The 19,407-nt window shown below is 39.9% G+C and overlaps 1 protein-coding gene across 6 annotated transcripts in view; it reads right to left on the bottom strand.

Moving 5' to 3' along the window:
- The window catches only part of LOC309714817 (cadherin-20-like), a 98,472-nt gene extending 79,410 nt beyond the window's left edge, over positions 1-19,062 (bottom strand). For 3 of the 6 annotated variants that reach the window (XM_082547520.1, XM_082547515.1, XM_082547519.1), the window contains exon 1: positions 18,630-19,062. The gene's annotated coding sequence lies outside the window, so the exon portion shown is untranslated. Of the gene's footprint in view, positions 1-12,868; positions 12,893-13,751; positions 13,876-18,629 lie in introns of those variants that run through there. The other 3 variants (XM_082547518.1, XM_082547517.1, XM_082547521.1) reach the window with 3 other exon arrangements.
- Between the last annotated feature and the right edge of the window lie 345 nt (positions 19,063-19,407).

Raw genomic sequence — 19,407 nt, forward strand, 5'->3', positions numbered from 1 at the left:
GAGCAGGGCAACAAAGGTTCAGGATAAAGATACGGCTGATTGCTCACTGGACTCTCATTTCCTTTTTAGTGGTCGTGGAGAGGAGTCAATTATAAACTTAAATAGCCAAACTTTTTAAAAAGTTACTGTCACTTAGTTGATTGCATGAGCTTTCCATTGTTTTTAGTAGACTTTCCCAGGTATTATAATTGCCTGGGTAATATGCAGAGCCTTTTATCCTGCTCATAAAAGCCAGTCGCATTAATCAGGCAGTACTGGTGTTGGTGAGCCATATGAGATGATTGGGACAATAAGTGGTGCGTGTCTTTGAGAGATGCATGTCATCCTAGCCACGTTCCTTCCCATTAAACGTTATGACACTATACCTCCATTAAAAGTGCGGATATTACTCATGTTAGACTCCTAAACTGCTCTGGAAAGTTTATACGCTGGTGTCAATCTCATATCTCTGGTAATTGTGGAGCAGGTCATATATGGAAAACGGGAGGAGGGAGGGGAAAATAGCTTCCTCAAAAACATGGCAGATTTAATTTGTCAGCTTGGATGAAAATTGGCCAGTGAGGAAAACAAACGGCAGTTGCATGGGCCAATGGTACCAATTCGTCAGGGGGAAGATTGAGGAGCCAGTCTAGAGATAGCTCACATCTCCATAAATCATGTTGACAATTGACTTGAACTGCAAGAGGAGGAGGTCTCCCATAAAGCCAGCCTGAACAGGCGCTGATATAGGACATCTCTCTCTACCCACTGCCCAGAAATAGAATGACAGCCTAATGCATTGAGGATGGCCCTGATGGCTGAATGAAACACAGCCTGCTCGCTCACTTAAAGTGCGAATTTGTGGATTGTTTTGATTTCACTTTGGCTCCAGATTTATTGGCCACCCTTTTATCAAACAAAAAAGTAATTATTAACTGAAGAGTGCTGTGATGGTTGAAAGCTGTTAAAGCCTGCTGAAGCTTCCTGCTTGCAAGCTGAAAGGGCTTGGTTGCCAAAAACTTACAGTTATACAGACGTCTGTAAGGAAATGGCCCTGCCATCTCTTCTTCTGTGATCTCTGTGAACACTACTTTCAGGTCAAAATAACTGTGGTGTGGATTGTAATTGCTAAAAGGCTTATGACTCTTGACTGTTAGGTTGTTAGCCAAAGGGTCTGCAGTGTTCCCCTGCAGTGTTTCTCAATCTGATTCACTCCTTGCTTATTGCATTGGATTTCACAATGCCAAGATGGCATAAAACATTTGTTTGGTGTTCTGCTTTGTAGGGACAAGCCAATGGGTGGCTATATCCCATATAGGATGATGGGTTGGGCCTTAAACCTGAATGCATTAATTAAAGAGAATGCAGGTTAAGTGAATTTGATTTCTTATATTTTGTGAAAGAACTTCACAAACCTAAAAAAGTCCAGCTGCCTTCTTTGTCAAGCTCACTAGAGAATTTGGAATTGGTTTCCTTGCTTGTCTGTTCTGGGTTAAAAGATTCAAGATTCTTTATTTGTCACATGCATAGTTATACGAGTACAACACGCAGTGAAATCTGTCCTGAAATGCTCCTCGACTCTGCAAAAAAGAGAACATTATATACAGTAAGTGAATTATGTACAAATGTTTTGAGCCCTAAAACATGTTTTAGTTTAGGGCTCGGATGGCCTGAGGGTAGAAGCTCCTCTTGAGCCTCTTTGTTTTAGCCTGGATGGTGCGGAACCTTCTGGCTGTTGCAGAAGTTGGGACAGTTTGTTGCTGAGACGGGACGGGTCCTTTAATGTCCCAAGAAAAACTTTGAAAGACCTTCAGAAAACCTCAAAAACTGTAGCTTAAGACCACGAAACAAAATTTAAAGAAATGAGGTGTGACTCAAGACTTCTGCACAGTGCTGTGGAAGTCTGTGGGAAAACTGTCCTGTTTCAATTTCCATTCATATTCTGTTGATATGTGACCTTGGAAAACAGTTTACAGTAATACTTGCTAGTCTCACATCTAATTGGATATAACATGATTTTCTTTGCTTCAAAATTTTGTCCCCATTAGTGTCAAAAAAGATGACAAACAAGAAGACGTTCAGTCAGAACTGCCTTCACTGGTGAAACTGCTATGCCAGATCATGCTACGATATCTTTGTCCATCGTTTCTAAGCATCCATGGTTTAAACTCAACAAATAAACCCAGGACTAAAACAGACTTGGATCTCAGATGAACCAGGAGCCGGAAAAAGTCATTAAGCTCCACTCACTCATTTAGCGTCCTTAAGTCCTGCAAAATGCACATTGAGCCAATAAAACAAAGTTAAATCTGTTTCTCTGGCTATTAGCCTCTCATTTTTCCTGCATGTATCCTCTACTTCTGTGCTCCTTGTTGTAATGCAGGGGTGAGAACAAAGACTCCCATAAACGAATAAGACTTAAACAGGTATGATATTTCACAATTATTTACAATGCTGTGGGTGTAATTTGAGTCACGACCTGTCGATAGGATCAGTAAATGTAATGTGATAACTAAAATTAGAGCTTTAATATCCTGCATTACTGTGTTACAGAAAGGAGTAATGAGATTACAGCTTTATAATGCATTACTTCCACCAGAATTGACTATGATGCACTGAAAATACTCCATCATTGGCTTCTGCTGTTCTGTGTAGGTGCTTTACAACACCCAGTCGAGTGTATAAGCTTTTAAATATCCTTCGCTGCCTCTCTGTCGGTGGCTCAGAGAGCTGTATTTATGCAGGATTCACCAGATGTTGAGTCAACTATTGAACAGATGACAGACTTAGCCAGCAGCTGAGGAGACAATTCCACAGTCCAACACTCAGCAGGCGTCCACCTCGCTTTTTCTCTGCTTGCTTTGTTTACATATGTCTGTCTCTGTCTTGCTGTCTCTTCCTGACTCACACCATCTTAACGTTCCTCACTTTTTCTTGGCACATTTTGCAGTCTCTCTCTTTCACACACACTCTATTCCTTGTGTTTTTGAATACAGATCATCATGTACAGTTGCAGATTATAGTTTCAGAGCTGCAGTGCAACCAAAGAAAGTGTTGCATACGAAGCTGGGTAATTGTTGGAGAAGGAAATAAACCTTGAGAAGTAATTTACTTCAGGGGCTCAAATAAACATTAAATCCATCCAGCGACGCCAAATGTGTAAAGCTGTCGTCGGTGAAATGACAGATTAGGGCGTCCACCGAGCCAATAAAACACGTCTCTGAAGGCTGCGAGCTGCTTTTCAAAATAGCAGCTCTCTCATGATTATAGACACGTTCAATTCCCATCACAAAACAAACACAAAAAGGGGGAAATTATTATTATTATTGTTTTAGTTTTTGGTTGGTTTGACCACCGGAGATTGAAAAATGTAACCAGCATGCCAGGCAGATAATTCCATGTCTAATCTCTGAAAAGACATGTTGTTATCCACAGGAAAAGTCCATCCTAAAATCTGTGATGCTGTATTCTTTTTTTTTTTAACATATATTCTCCAAATAAATGGGTTGTGATCTGTAAAATACCCCAACCCTCAGAGTTATTGACAGCCATTTGAAGCATCATACGGAGAAAAATCTATTGTAAGACACAGACCAATTTCTCAAACAACAGTGGGTTCAGCAGACCATGGTGCCATACAGCTACAAGACATGGACGCACTACACGACTCCCATTTTTTTCCTGACTGTAACCCCCGACTGCATGCAGCATGCTGTCTGGCACTTTTCAAAAACATATTCTGGGAAATGTCAGAAATGACAAACTCAAGTTGACATACTCTGCAGGAAGAGGGGGAAAGTGGCTAAGAGTTCAAAAATACTATAGTAGACTGCACACCTGGAATCTACTGAACTCTTCACTGACAAATGAAATGTTTAATTCTTCTTTTTTAAATAACCATCACTCCTTGCATTTCCAGATCAGGAAAAATAATTGCTATTCACATTGCATGTTAAACGTGTGAAACAAGTTTATTCACTTGCCGTGCTCGTTCGCCTTGAAATAAATCAAGAGCGGGAGCCGAAGCACATTCATTATGAATGCTGTCCTATTCTTGCATGTGCACCGCAAAGCCTCTCATCTCCTTGTTCTTAATTTGCGTCTGGCTCTTCAAATATTTAAAGGTAGGACTTAAGAACTGAAGAGACTGCAAACATGGATCCTGGTTCCACTTGATGAAGTGGTTGTAGGTTGTTGTACAAGACAGACGCTTACTCAAACATACGGCCATGAGAGTTTTTCACTGAACAATGGATGCCAAACCACTGTGCTTCTGTCCTTGAAAGTGTACAAAGTAATTACATCCAATATTATTATTATTTTTTATTAATATTATTATAAAAATCAGCATTGGCTCAGTTGGTACTAAGGGGCCCAAAGTGATGCCAAAAAAATATCTCCCACACGACTGCATCAGCACATCACCACCACTAGTTTGAAACACTGACTGATATCAGGCAGGAGGGATCCATGCTTTTTATGTTGTTTATACCAAATTCTGACCCTTCCATGTAAACGTTGCAGCAGAAATCAAGACTCATCCGACTAGGCAACAGTTTTACAATCTTCTGTTGTCTAATTTTCGTGTGAATTGTAGCCTCTGTGTCCTGTTCTTAGCTGACAGCAGTCGCACTTATTGTCGTCTTCTGTAGCTTTGGTCCATCTGCTTCAAAGTTCGTATTTTGCATTCAGATATGCTCTTCTGCATACGTTGGTTGTAACGAGCGTTATTTGAGTTTGCTTCCTATCAGCTTAATGCAATCTGGGTGCTCTGTCACGACTGCTTGCATCAACAAGGCATTTTCACCTGCAGAACTGTAGCTCAGTGCACGTTTTCTCATAAACCCTGGAGATGGTTCTTTGGGTAAAACCCAGTAGATCAGCAGTTTATGAAAAAGACCAGCCATGGCACCAACGACCATGCCACATTAAACTCACCTAAATCGCCATTCATCTCCATTTCAGTGTTCAGGTGGGAATTCAGGAGGTGATCTCGACCACGTGTACATGCCTTCATGTACTAAATTCCTGCCATGTGGTTGGCTGATTAGATAGGTGTATGTAACAAAGCCCGGGTATGTTGTAAGGTTTGTATCTGGCATAAAAGTTTCTTAATCTTCTATGTCAGGTGTACAGTGTTGTGTATACCAGCTTTTTCACTGACTAAAAATTAAACCAGTAAATGTCCAAAATTACCACTAAAATGGCAGAAAATCAGTGAGCTTAATGATAATGTTGCTAATGTTGTGTCTGATTGAATAGGCAGCTGTTCACTGCCATGATAGCAATGTCGACTACATAAGGTGATTTCATGTAATGAAAACAAAGTGATGTTTCCGTTAAATATTGATATATTCAATATATACTGTATTAAAAACAACCCCCAAACATCCACTTTTGAACTGAATTCGGGCCAGATGTAATCTAGATGTCTAGACATTTTTGACCCGTGAGACATCAAAACCATGCTTCCTGGGAAATGTTAAAGAGTTCTCCTTTACTTTTGATTTCATGGCAACCACACGAGACATAAGTCTCCTCAGGAGACATATGAGACCCTGAATAAAAGAAGACGAGAAACTGATCCACCCACTTGACTGGGAATTCCTGTAGACGGGTGATATAAAACTCAAGCTGTGGTTATTTCCTCACTTCACTCCTCCTCTACATTTTCCATTCTGTCTCATCTACTAGCATACACTCCTCAGCTCACAAAGAGAACACAGGTAATGTGATTTCAAAGGGAAGAATAATGATACCAGGAGGAGGGAAGGAGGGAGAGGGAGGGGATGGGTGTTGAAGTGATTTCAGGGGAGCGGTGTGCCTGCGGTTCAGGGGTAGGGATTTTTTTTTTAACTTGAGTGGAGTGAGATCAAACGGCTCATCCGTGTTGGTGCGTAGAGTGAGACTGAAAGTAAATAAAGAAATTAACAGCCTGGAACAGCCATTTTGCTGGCTGAATTAGGGATGTCCATAAGGGACAACTTGCCAGCGGACCTAATCACCCTGGTTTGTTTACATATGTGAAGCACAGTTTCTGGAAACTCGACAGCTAAATGCAATGGCAGATTATCCCATAGATCATTCTGGCATGTTCCCCAGGCTGCATTAAAAAGATGAGGAGCTAAATTAAATGGAAGATGGGATATGGAGGACAGGACAGAGGCAGAATGACAATCACCTCTTGAACCTGGTGGGACCTATTGATGCCAAAAAATCTCCATGTAGCTGCCGAACTGAGGTGCATAAATGAGCTATAACTAATTCATTTGAAGCTCGGCAGCCAGCCTCAAACATAACATTTACATTGCACCAGCTTATAAAGTACATTTGAAAAAGAAAGTACACTCTCTTTTGGTTCTAAGGTTTTACGTATCAGAATATAATAAAAAAAATAATCTCCACAGCAGATCTTAAAATGAGATGAGCAACAACTTGACATATTACACCATGTCACTGTTTGTTTAACATAAACTAAGGCAAAATGTGGATGCAGTGTGAAAAACCTGTAAAGTACACACTTAATGCTTCCACAGGATTTAAGAGGGTAAGTAGCAGCCAGGTGCTGCTAATCAAATATACCTGATTAACTGATCATCAACAAACGTGAAGGCCTATGTGAGATCAGAAGCTTTCACAGTTTACAGGTCTGAAGCATTCAGGTGTGTGCTAACACCACAGGGTTACTAGCAGTGGATGTTCCAGCAAATTCAACCCAATGTCAGAGGTTGCAATGCACTGAGAAACTGTAAAAAACCAAAAGCAACATCTCAGATTTTACAGGCCTCAGTTAGCTTGTGAAAAGCTAAAGTTCATGACAGCACAATTAGAAGTTGTTTGGGTTGCCAGGAGAACGCGTCCTCTCTGCCATATTCTTTCTGGGAGAACGGACATGGCAGCACATCTTAGGTTTGCAAAGTTGATTCTGAACAAACCACAAGACTTCTCTAGCAATGCACTTTGGACAGACAAGACCAGAGTGGAGATGTTTGGCTATAGTGCACAGCAACATGGTTGGAGAAAACCAAACAGAGTAAATCAGCACAAACACCACATACGAACTGTTGGGTAAATTGGTGGATGGGTGATTTCTTGGGCTTGTTTTGCAGCCATAGGACATTGCACTCACTAAGTTGACCATGAAGTCATACAGGATCAAATGTAAGGACATCTGGCTAACAGCTTAAACTTTGCCATGCAACCAGACAGTGATCCCAAGCCCATTGGCAAGCTTCAACATAATGGCAGAAATAGTAAAGAATAAGGGTGGCGCAGTGGTTCAGTCAAGGTTCTTAATAAACTGAAAACTTAACTGAAATACTGTGGTGGGACCTAAAGGAGCTGTGCATAAATTAATACCGAAAAACCTCGATGAGCTGAAGCAACCTTTTATAGATGAAAGAGACTGCAACCTATACACTCTGTAAAATAAAATCTAATGTAATTTTTCAATGCCAGCAAAAACACATGAAGATGTAACTGACCCCTGTTTTGTCTACGCTATAAATCATTATTAGAATGACCCTTGGTTGTACAGTCAGAACACCTGTTACATAAAATGAATCAACATTTATTTAGCCGTGTGCAAATGAGTTCAGCAATATTTGACTCTTTCTTTCAAAAAGACTAGACAACCTCCCCTATACCCTTAATGATGATCAATAATTGTCTGACAACCATAAGAACAGGTTCCAGGTTTTTTAAAGGCAGCTCTAGTAAGGCAGAGATTAGAAGACAAGAGAAATTGTTTCTCTTAAATTACAAGGAAAGGGTTAAAATACTATTTTATTACTTCTAGTTGGAACTTTTTCCTCAGATTCATGGCTTTTTAAAATAAGACCTCCAACAAACATTGAAGGTTGGAGGTCTCACCTTCAAATGATGCCTAACAGTGACTCCCAGACCTCTTACGGACTGTTCTGTAAATCTTTTCTTACCATTTTAGCTGGACCTGGATGTAAAGAAGTCTTCTGCTGTGCATTTAGAGGCTTAAAATAAAAAAAATAATCTGTCTCTTTGTCTGCTAAATGCTTGACTACATTCACCAGCTAGATGCCTGCATTTAATACACCGTGTTTTAAAAAATGTATTAAAGCTTAAAAGCCCAAAAGCTATTGCTTTAACGAGACACAGCCAGGAGAATTTCAGACTACATATCTGAGGGCTGCTTACAGATCAACACTGTGATCAGATATTATTTGCTATAGCAGAGTTTGGGAAGAGTGCATGAACTACAACTATTTCACTTCCAGTGATTTATTGTTCTACCTCAAACAAGTAGCTCGTCTTTGCAAACAGCAGGAAAGAAACACATGTGAGCGTCTAGTTTTCTGACTTTGTCTGCATGGTCCTTGCTGTATCGATCGGAAGCTTCGGGATATGAAGGAAAAACAATGTTCGAGGAAAGTTCAGATAAAAGCTTTCTAGCCAATCAGAGAGCAAACTATCATACAACACAATATATATCTTTAAGCCTTGAGTACATATTCTGCAGAAAAAAGAAAACACGCTTGTCTCACAACTACAGATGATGCGGGTGATAAATGCAATATAGGGGCCCTGTGAAATGTGTACGGTATGCTTGTGTATATGTGTGCTTGTGAGCATCCAACACCGGACACCCGATCCTCTCTTTCATCCTTGCATCTGTGGCAAGCTGCCACAAGCCCGTATCATTTACCACACTACACCTGTTGGGATGGATTTGATACCTGGAGATAATGGATTGGAGTTCAAAGAGGAGAATGCGGACAGGAAACTTTTCCAGAGGTCGTATTTCATGAGCAATCGGCGCTGATTCAAATACACACACACACACACACACACACACACGTGTGAAGTTGAGAACAGATGACGGGCAAAAAGAAATGTTCTCATGCTTAGGACTGTAGTAACAAGTTTCACATCAAGCTTGGACATGAAAAGAAGGTGAAAACAGCTTCAGTTGCAGCACAATGTATCTCAGAAAATAAATCTTCTTTTTATTGCCTCTCGTGTTTAATGAAAAGTTCACCCATGAGCCAAGAAAGACTTCAGTAGTTTTGGGCGTCTATATCAACTCAAAGCACACTAATAACTTGTGAACTTTTACAGAATTTTTTTTTGCTAAAAATACAATGTGAATGCAATTTGGTATCTCCAGTTATACAACAAACATTTATGTATTCACTAAATTAGATATGTGATTTAGTATCACGTTTCTGTAGAATCACAGCTCTCTAACCCTTTAGGTTAAGGAATTCACTCTGGAAGCTACATAATTTTTTATGTTTGTGGTTGACATCTTATTGTGTTTTGTTCTCTATATAGAAAAATAACTCTTAAATAAATAACATATCTTGTGGGTGATCAGTTTAACCCCAAGGTTGCCAGGCATTCAGTAGTTGGTATAAACCCAAGCCATTATTTTATGGTTATTACTCCAAGTCATCTAGAAATTTTTAGCTCCTGCTTTTAAAAGTCCATTGGAAATTATACACACAGCATCTAAATGTATTTTTGATAAAATCCAAATCATATTGAGTGAATGTTTGAAAGTTCGAATGTATTGCATGTATTGCAGTACATTTTAGTACATTTTAAATCATTTTGGAGAAATGAAGCATTATGATAGGAGCAGGAATTTGCTCTTGCTGCTTTTTGGTGAAACATGCCCCTGCTTTTTTTTTTTTTTTTTTTAATAGACTAGATCAGTTTTGATCATGCTGTGTGTCAAATCACAGTAAATAGTTACTATTTTCAAATGCTGGCTAATTGGTGGTGCATCATGCTGTTTGTAGTGTTAGAGATCTCGCTCTAACTCTGGTTAGCATTTAGTCTTCTACGGGTCTGTGTTTGAAAATTATCCAAGTGTCCTTGGATTCCTTTTACTTTAGTCTCTCTCTCTGTAAAAATGAGTCTATGGATTGAATCCAAAAAGTGGTCAACGAACAATTCAAGTAATTCATTAGCAAAATGAGCACAGCCATATGAGCACACTACGTACTGCATGTATGGGAAAAATGCACCAGAAATTCACAGAGAGTAGCACCATGCTGAGAACTGCAGAGTACAGAAACCTAATGGATGTCTGGGTCAGATTTATGGTAGCTCATCCCCTCCACTGCTATGAGAAAAATTTGACTGGAGCACACCAACTCCAGAGACTATAATTCATTTGCCATCTCACTCCATTTTATTCAGCCAGAGTACATTGGTGAGTATTGGGCTCCTTTTTTCGGGGCCAATAAAATGTAATCACTGTCTGCCAGGACCAAGGTCGAACTATGTTCCTAAAGCAATGCGATGATCATTCTGGCCCTCTCTGAAGGTCGACTGGCTGTTTATTTTTTCCCTATGCCTGTAAGATGGATTGTTAAAAAATTAAATAGGGGATGTTTGCTTTTGATGAAATTGTAGATTATAGTTTAGGTGTTTTATTTGTTTCCTGATGATCTAATCCAGAGTGTGATAACTGAGCAGATAGGATGTTTGAACAGGTTTACAGTGAACACATTTCCTGTTGCATGAATTACACTTGTGAAATTTCATTGTGGTGATGGTCTCCTCAAATCCTCTATTGGCATTAGTAAGCCAGTCTGACATCATCCTGTTGACTCTTATCCCTTGTGAGAGCTCTTCATAAACCAGCCTGTGTTGTAAACTCCATGATCTAAGCCTGAAACCCCCACCAGTGTTTTTCTAACTAGACTTAGAAATATTATGATTATCTTCCCAATTCTGCCACTCACCTTGAAATTAAAGGTAAAAGGAAGCTGCATAGGGATTTTCATAGGGATTTGTAGTACCCTGAATACCACTCAAAATGTTGTTTTCCAGAAGACATCATTAGAATGAACTGATAAAAATATAGACATAGAAGCTGAGAAGTTGAGATTCTTTTTACTCACATTTTGTTTTATTTCAAAAATCACCATTTAAATTACAATTCTGTCAGGTGTACTTTGAGTGATTGCCCTTCTTCGTTATGTTCATTTTGCCAGAAACATTTTGACTATCATTAGCAAAACTTAGCTAATGTTAGAAACATGCATATTTAATATTAACAGAGATAGGCAGTAATCCAATTTAATTTTTGCTTGATGCATAAAGTTAAAAGATTAAAACTAATAAAACAAGTTTTAAAATGATACTTTTCCATTTGATTCCATTTTATATGATGGATTAGGCAGAAAAAGTAGAACTGGGCTGAAAGATCTATCGCTTTATTACCTATTCAGGTTGTAAATCACGTTTTAAAAAAGTAACTAAGTAACTAAGTAATTAATTACTTTTGAAAATAAGTAACCAGTAAAGTAAAGGGATTACTTTTTGGGGCAAGTAATCAGTAATTAGTTACTGATTACCTTTTTCAAGTAACTTGACCAACACTGTTAACTAATATCAACTAATATTAGCTAAAGCCAGAAACACACATACTGAACATCACATATTACTGTAGGGTCTCTAACTTAATATAAAGCACCTTGAGGCACTGCTGTTATGATTTGGTGCTATATAATTAAAACTGAACTGAATTGAATTAAATATGTGGGCTTTGGATATGGTTCACAAATGCTCAAATGTTTGATTAATATCTATCAAGCACTCTGTGAAAACAGCTCTACGGGCTCTACAATGTAACAGTTAAGGAAAGTTTATGTGCTCAGTTTTCCCTCCTGGCTCCAGTGAGGACCACTGAGAGAGAAAGCTCATATCTCCGATCAGCTTCATTTAGACATTGATTTTTACATGTGGCCTTGAATATTGAAAATTTCCTTCTCAAAACCCTGTCAGACCAGTGGGGGGAAAGACCACGGGGAATCAATTCAAATTAATTTTTCAAGATGAGGTGTTTCTGTCTATTACTGTAAGCAACTCTCATTTTAAATAGATCCACTGCCTGAGAGTCAGTCCCAGAAAAAAAAGAAAGAAAAAAAAAACATGATTGCTTTCTTTAACTCAGGAGGGCATGGAATAATTCACCATCTGAGTTTGGAGGGAGCTGCAGGACCAGCTCAGTGAAATGAAAACCTGCATCTTTTGGTGCATGATCAGGTATTGAAGAATTTGTTCCAATGAACAACCAAACTATCAGCTGTGTGCACACATGTGGCACAAAGTGATGGATAATATAGCAGTGTATATACACTGAGGTGGAAAGTGAGAATATTTTCTGTATTTAAAAACTCTGAATACCATGGGAATGGACTTATTACTTGCTGTAGGTGTTCTTTAAGGATGCAGAGCTATATTAGCTGTGTTGGCACTGACAGTTTAAATTGTAGTTGTACTTTCTAGCTGCCTGAGTCCATTTGTTCACTATGTGCCTCTTCTTTAACCGCTAAACAGATGCTTCTGGCAATGTGCAGGTTCTGACTGCTAATGTGGTGCAGGAACAGAGGTCCTAAAGTTTTTTTGCTTATTTGTTTGAAATCATAAGCAGGTGTAGATGCACAACTGCTTCCAGCAATCATGGCTAAAACAGTAACAGCATCTCCCCGGGCAGAACTGGTTGTAGCAGAAACTCTAACAAAAACGTCTTTGTGAAACTGTAGCAGTACATGTAGCCAACAACAAAGTTACATTTCCAACGTCAGCACAACCTTGTCAACTGTCAACCTGTCAGCTGACAGTTACTGAACTTGGAAATGTTAACTTGAATAAGAGCACCAAGTTTAACTTGTCCAAAGTCTCTGGGGATGTGAAGTGATCATAGAGTGTGGAGTGATCAAAGAGAACCACATATCCACATCTTATTTCAGAGAAGCCAATGAATAAAACCACTTTCATGTAGTTTGTCAAGTGATATTGGTAATTCTAGATTGCCAATGGTGTGAATGTGAGTGTAAATAGTTGTTTCTCTCTCTGTGTTAGCCTTGCGACAGACCAGGTGTACCCCGCCTCTCACCCTGTGATCGCTGGGATAGGCTCCAGCCTGGGTTCAACCCTGATAAAGATAAGTGGAAAAGAATGGATGGATGGATGTTTAACAGTGCAAATTGTATTTTGGTTTAGTTAGGTGCAACTGTAAATATCTATCCGAACGCCGATTTGGGATTTTTCAATGAAGCGAAAAAAGGGCCATTTTTAGTCCACATTATTACAGCCAAAGTACCTTTGTTAGGTTTTAAAGAAGACCTTCGTAAAGAAATAGCAAAGTTTTTCCAATTGCAAAATCTACTACGTCCTTGTAATGCATAAACAGAGGAATTTCTTGTACAAAAGTAGTTTTCATTGCAAAATCTGACCAGGTAGTTTCAGTGCCTAAACATAACCATGTCATTTTTATTGCCAAACCGACTAATTTTTTGTGCCAAAACCAACCCTAGTGACTTTCAACCAACTACTGTATTGTTCAGACAATAAGGCGCACTTGACTATAAGGCGCATTAAGCGAAACAAGCATTAGCATTCATCCTCCAGCTTCACTGGTTATATTATGCTAACAAAGCTGTGTTAGCTAGCGATCAGGTAGCACATCATTATATACCAGCTAGCCCAACTTCCGTAACCCTACAAACGTCACTGCTGTTTAGTTTTCTGTCTTCATTTATGTTGGAAGTGATAGCAAAGCTGTACGTTTTAATTATTTCAGAAATCTCTCAGTCAGAACATGCTATATCATGTTTAGGTGGAAACTAGCGAGCTAACTTCCTGCTAACTTCTAACTCCGTCAAATTTAATAAATCCTGTTTTCACGGATGCCTGAATGTTAAACTTAATTGTTACACCTGGTAAAGCAGCAACACTGATCATTTTGTTAAAGATGAAAGAATTTAGGCAGTTTTTACCTCTCAGTGATGCCGCAGTGTTTGTTTGACTTTGGGACCTGAAGCAGACGGAGTTTTGGACCCAGATTACTCCGCGAGGCTCCTGACTACGGTAGCCGTAATGTTCTGACAATCCATCAAGCAGTGCGGCTTCATAGCTTACCAAAGTCGTACTGAAACGTTTTTGACAGATTTTTGAGTGCCGTGTACCACCTGAAATTGGTTCGAGGTCAATAAGCACAACCAGAATTCATTCATAAGGTGCACTGTGGATTTTTGTGAAAACTAAAGGCTTTTAAGTGCTCCTTATAGTGCGGAAAATACGGTAGTTTTTCTATATTAAACCTAACCCTGTAGTTTTTAATGCCTAAAGTTAACCAAGTGACATATTTTTATTTTGTAATATATTTTGAAAAACAAACAAACAAAAAAAACCCAATGCAAATGGAGTGTGAACATCTGTGAAATCTGAAGACTTAAACTTGAGTCTCTGGTGTAAATAGATCCACCACCAAGGCCTCAACCTTTGAAGGTGGCCATTTTCACCCTATAAATAAAGGGAAAAGGATAATGAGCACATATGAGACCGGACAAATGAGAAATCATATTCGGGAGACAAATCAGTAGAGCTCGAGACTATTTCATGGATGGCTATTTATTAAATCGGGCTTTCATAACAGCCAGTGCATAGCTGCTGTTGTCTCGTGTTTGTTTACTTTGCGGTATGCTTGTTATTGGATCATTGTTGATTTTCCAGATAACGGTGCTGTTGAGTGGTATGCTTTAAAAAAAGTGTGTGTGGTGTAAATTACAGTATTGATCGTGGTTGTTTTATTATAAATGTTTGCCACATAAGTCAGGCTTTCCTGTGTGCCATTGAGTAGTCACGCTATATGTGTATACTTTATATATACAGCATTAACATTTTACACATATATTCATGTAGCTGTTTGTCGTATGGATGCTGCGGGTGCTACCAAGCTCCTATTGCATTCCTGTCATGATATCCCTTACATAAAAGATGCTACACCTGCTATGGATTGACCTCCAATTGAGCTGTGCCCCCTCATGCAGTGGCTTCCCAATGGTGCGTCAAGGCACACCAGTGTGGCTTAAGAAATACATAATTTCTTTGCTTACATGGTGCCAATCGAGCTAACGAGGACACAAAATATCGAGAAACTTTGCCTACTTTAGAGTTCAGGGTCTAAACTGTAAATTGTGACTGTTTTTGTAAAGAAAATGCAAATTCCAAAGCATAAGTAGTCCTGCTCTTTGCTACAGTTTGTTATAAAATGTTCTCTTTTAATCGCAGCCGGTGTGAGGTTGTTGAATGAAACTGGTTTTCATCAGCCTGTTTTCTATGGATATTTCCAGTTTTTGCATATTATTGCACTTGGCTGGTATGGATAAGGCTATGTACTGGTAAGTGCAATGAACACAAAGTTAGCAAATATATCCTAAAGCATCAAATCTGAATGTACCGGTGTGAGCTCTATTGTTTCTGCCGTTAAAGAATGAAGTAAAGAGCCTTGTTTTAACACCATTTACCAAATCGGTTTTCATCATTTTATGGTTTCTGGATATTTGGTTCAAAACATAAAACACATTTAAATGAATAGTTTTAGTATTTTCCCTTTTTTGGGTTCAGATCAGTAAACAGCCCACAAAAACGGGCAATATTCAAAGATAACACCCAGCAACTTAGTGCACATCGCTGGAGTGTGTTAAATATGTGAAGGAGAGGTGTCGTGACAGACTCTGCTGCCTAGAGTTTCTCTGAAGTTTGCAGCCTTTGTTCATGACCTGATATTCAGCACGACTAGCAATGAGCAATAAACACCAGAAGCAAATGGAGCTCTGCCCGTTTTCATACCTGTTCTAGCTGGCCGATTGCAGCTGAGAGTGAGAGAGCTGAGAACTAATGCTGGATACTAGCTGCAGAAACTGGCTCACGCAGGACCCGCATGAAATAAGCTTTTCAGCACTCTATGACTACCAGAGCAGCTCTTCTGCCAAAAGAGCTCTTCGCCATTGAGCAAGAATGGCTCAGAGAATACCAGTTTTCATGCTATTACTTAATGCATCAACTATACAATACTATATTTATCCCAGATTTGAGGAATTATTTTGTTACAATATGATGATGATGATGATGTTGTTGAGGATAATAAAAAAACAATTAGCAAACAGCTTTTTTATTCCGAATAAAGAAAATATTTGAAGATTTGGACTTGATTAAAAATTGCATATAACTGTCTCATCCCAACTAGTTAACAAACTGATGGGTGAAAAACTGCAGTGTTAAAAGAGTGTGACATTTAACAAATTGGCCAAAAGTGTGCATCGTAGTCTTTTGTTTCTGCTGAAGTGGCAGCGAGCGCCCCGAGGTCAAGACAATCCATCCGTAGCTCAGACAGATGACAAAAGGATCCGCACCACCACACAATACCACACGGGTGTTTCCTGTGCACGAAACATATCTGGTCGTGTTCCAAATTTTAAACCCAAAGGCGGTTTTCTGTCTTCGATCACAGCAGCGGTACCTGTGACACGGCTCCCCGGTGTCAAATAGCACTGAAATGTACTGCGTGATGATCAAATGAGCCATAAAAAGTATTTCAAAGGAAGAAAAGCTAATTAGAGGTAAAGTGACACCCGCTTCAACTCAAGCATAACATGGCAGGTGTACAAGCACTAACGCCGTCCCACAGCCGCTGTTGCCTGCCAGGCCTGGCTGATTGACATGACATTGCTTCCCAGACCACAACAATGCCAGCAGGGTCCTTGTTATTTTGTCTGTTCTCAAAGGCGCCTTCTGGTAGCCCATAAAGCACCATCAGGCTCCAAGCCCTGCAGTCATTCAATTAAGAATTTACTGGGCTATTGATTTCACCACAAGCGAAGCGCCTCACATCTTGGAAACAATAAGGAGCCCATAAAGGCTATACTAGCCTTTTACCTAAAGGGTGATGACATGGTCTTCAGTGTGGAGAGAAAGGTAGGGAAAGGCTAATGCACAAAAAGTGAACAACATCTGAATTGTGTTTTCTCTTACTTCAATCGTTCTCCTTTTTAATGAAGCAGTACCTTCATTTTCAGCGTGACCTTTTGAATAAATTGTGACTTTTTTTTAAGAAAAACAATTTTTAATTAATGTTGTCAAGAATCACTAGTGTCACTGCTTCTAGAAACTAATTAAAGATTCCCTAAAGTCAGAGATGGGGTCGAATAAAAGTTTGAGAAATTAACATAAACTCCGGGGGACTAGCCTAAGTGCGTAGAAGAAAATAAATGGCATGCTTGGCAGAAAAAGAGCCCACAATGTATGTGCTGCCATAAACAATTCTGGGATGATAAAACAGCTCTGAGCTCAGTTATTGACTATTTTTTATTAGATAAATTTTAATTCAGTGCATTGTTTTGCCTTTTCTCTAAATTTAATGAATTTCTTCTTGTTAGCCTTAGCGTGAGCTTGCTGGCAGGCAAACTCATCTTTTTCTTTCGGACCAATTACTTGACAACCAATAGCAATCTTTAGGTCAGTTATCAAATAATGTTTTGTTTTTTTCTGTGTGTGTGTGAGTTGACCACACAAATGAGCAAAACGAAACAAAAAACGTAAAACACCAACCGAAACCTACAGCAACAAGCTTTTTGTCCACTTGGGGGCAGCACAAACGAGCTGCAAGCAACACACTGATTTGTTTGTTAGCAAATGCAAACACCCAGAAAAAAAACAGAACAGCATTAGCTTTCATTTACATCTATTTATAAGCTCTTGTAAATCTGCTATTTTCATCACGTGGCGTTTTGGTGCTTTTGCCCTGAGACATAAGCTAAAAACTGATGACAGCAAACAAAAGCAGTTTTGTGGACATGAGCTAAATAAGACCAAGGAACACAAAAACACACTTATGTGATCCACTGTAGTATAAAGGTGTTACTGATATAATTGGTAGCCACTGTAATGTTGCATTCTTTCATGTTTTAGCAGGATTTCACAGCCCCTCTTGTTATTAATGCCAGCAAAGTTCCCAAGCTGCCATCTAATAAATCTCCCATGCCCCCCACTCCACACCCCCCCACCTACATTGAGCGACCCCATGTGGCATCCTGAAGCCAGGCTTAAATAAACTTTGGGGTCATTCTTGGCAAAATTGTGTTCACAGTATCATCCACTGCAGAGCATTGGGGGAAAAAATACAACTGTTGATGCAACACAAGTTGAGCTGGGCCAATTGAGACTACAATGAAAGCGAGAGAGGAGGAGCGGTCGTGTAGAGTGAGTATAAGCTGGAGAGAGGAAGGAGCGTACGAGAGTAGTGCGGCCAGAGGAGAGTACATGTAGATGCTTAATGAATTCAGTCACAGCAGCACACAATGGAATCTTTATCCATGGGGGATGAGGCAGGGGACTTGGCAGAGCCCCGGCGTATCTCAGCAAGGGTGAAAAATAGAAATCCCACTGTCCCCCTGTTGGCTCTCCCTCATGTCAGCTGCCTTGGTTACTGAATTGGCTGCCAGCGAGCCCCCGCCACTCCACTCTATCCCTCCTCCTCCTATTCCCCTCTCTCTTTCTCAGTCGTTCAGTTCAACTCTCCTTCACACTCATGTATTTTTCCCCTGTTTCTGTCACTGTACTTCGAGCTGTCCCTCTGCTTTTTCTTGTATTATTAACCCATCCTCCTGAGTCAACTTCCTGCCGCCGCAAGTGCACATTGCTGCTTCTCCTCGAAGTCCGTAAATGATGGCTGTAATACACACCCACTGCACAAAGACACACTCTGCACAAGCTCTTAAAATGCAAGGATTTGACTTACCTTGTTACAGGTTGTTCTGATAATTATGTTTTTATTAGACGATTTGGAAAAGAGAGGAATAAATTAAAATCCTTACCTTTTGGAGCTTCTCTGAACTTCTTTTCCTTCGCAGACACTGGGATTTACTGCAATTTTCTCACTTTCCCTCCCGACGTGTTGGTTTCTCTATCTCAGTCTTTCCACTGTGGGTTTTTTCTTGCAGAGAAAAGTCCAGCTGACCCCCTGCGCAGGGAAAACCAGGCAAGAGGGGATTTAAAAAAAAGAAAAGAAAAAGACCAGAGAGCAAGCGCTGGCAACTCCTGATGAACTCAGCTTCTACCTCGCTGCTCCTTCCAGCACTCGGGGTGAATGAAGTGTGAGGCAAAGATATCTTCAGGTGAGGAGACAGACTCCCTTTCTCTCTCCTTCTTTCACTTTCCTCCTCCTGCACGCTCTCTCTCTGTGTCCTGTGCTCGCTCTACCTGCTCAGAGCGCTGTGGATGAGCTCACACACAGCTCTCCCTCTTGTGTCTGAGCGCTGTGCTGTTGCTCCATCTATTCCCCTCATTTCTCCCTCCCTCTCTCCCTTCATCCATCCCTGTACGGCTCATGAATGTTTAGACACGGCAATTGTAGCTGAAAGGCACTGAATTAACCCGCAGGACTCAAAATACACTCTTTCGCTCCACTCACTTTTCCCCACTTTATTCTTTTGTTCTCGCATTGGCTGCAACCCCTCTCACTGTGTATGTGACCCCCCTGAGCAGCACAATCAGTTCTTTTTAGGGGGAGTGATAGTCTATTAACTTTGTGGTCTTTTCTCTTTACTGGGTTTTATCAACAGACCGTCTGAAGCTTGGTTAAAGGATTGCGAC

The sequence above is a fragment of the Aulonocara stuartgranti genome (assembly GCF_965226115.1).
Source record: "Aulonocara stuartgranti genome assembly, chromosome: 9".
Taxonomy (NCBI): Eukaryota; Metazoa; Chordata; class Actinopteri; order Cichliformes; family Cichlidae; genus Aulonocara; species Aulonocara stuartgranti.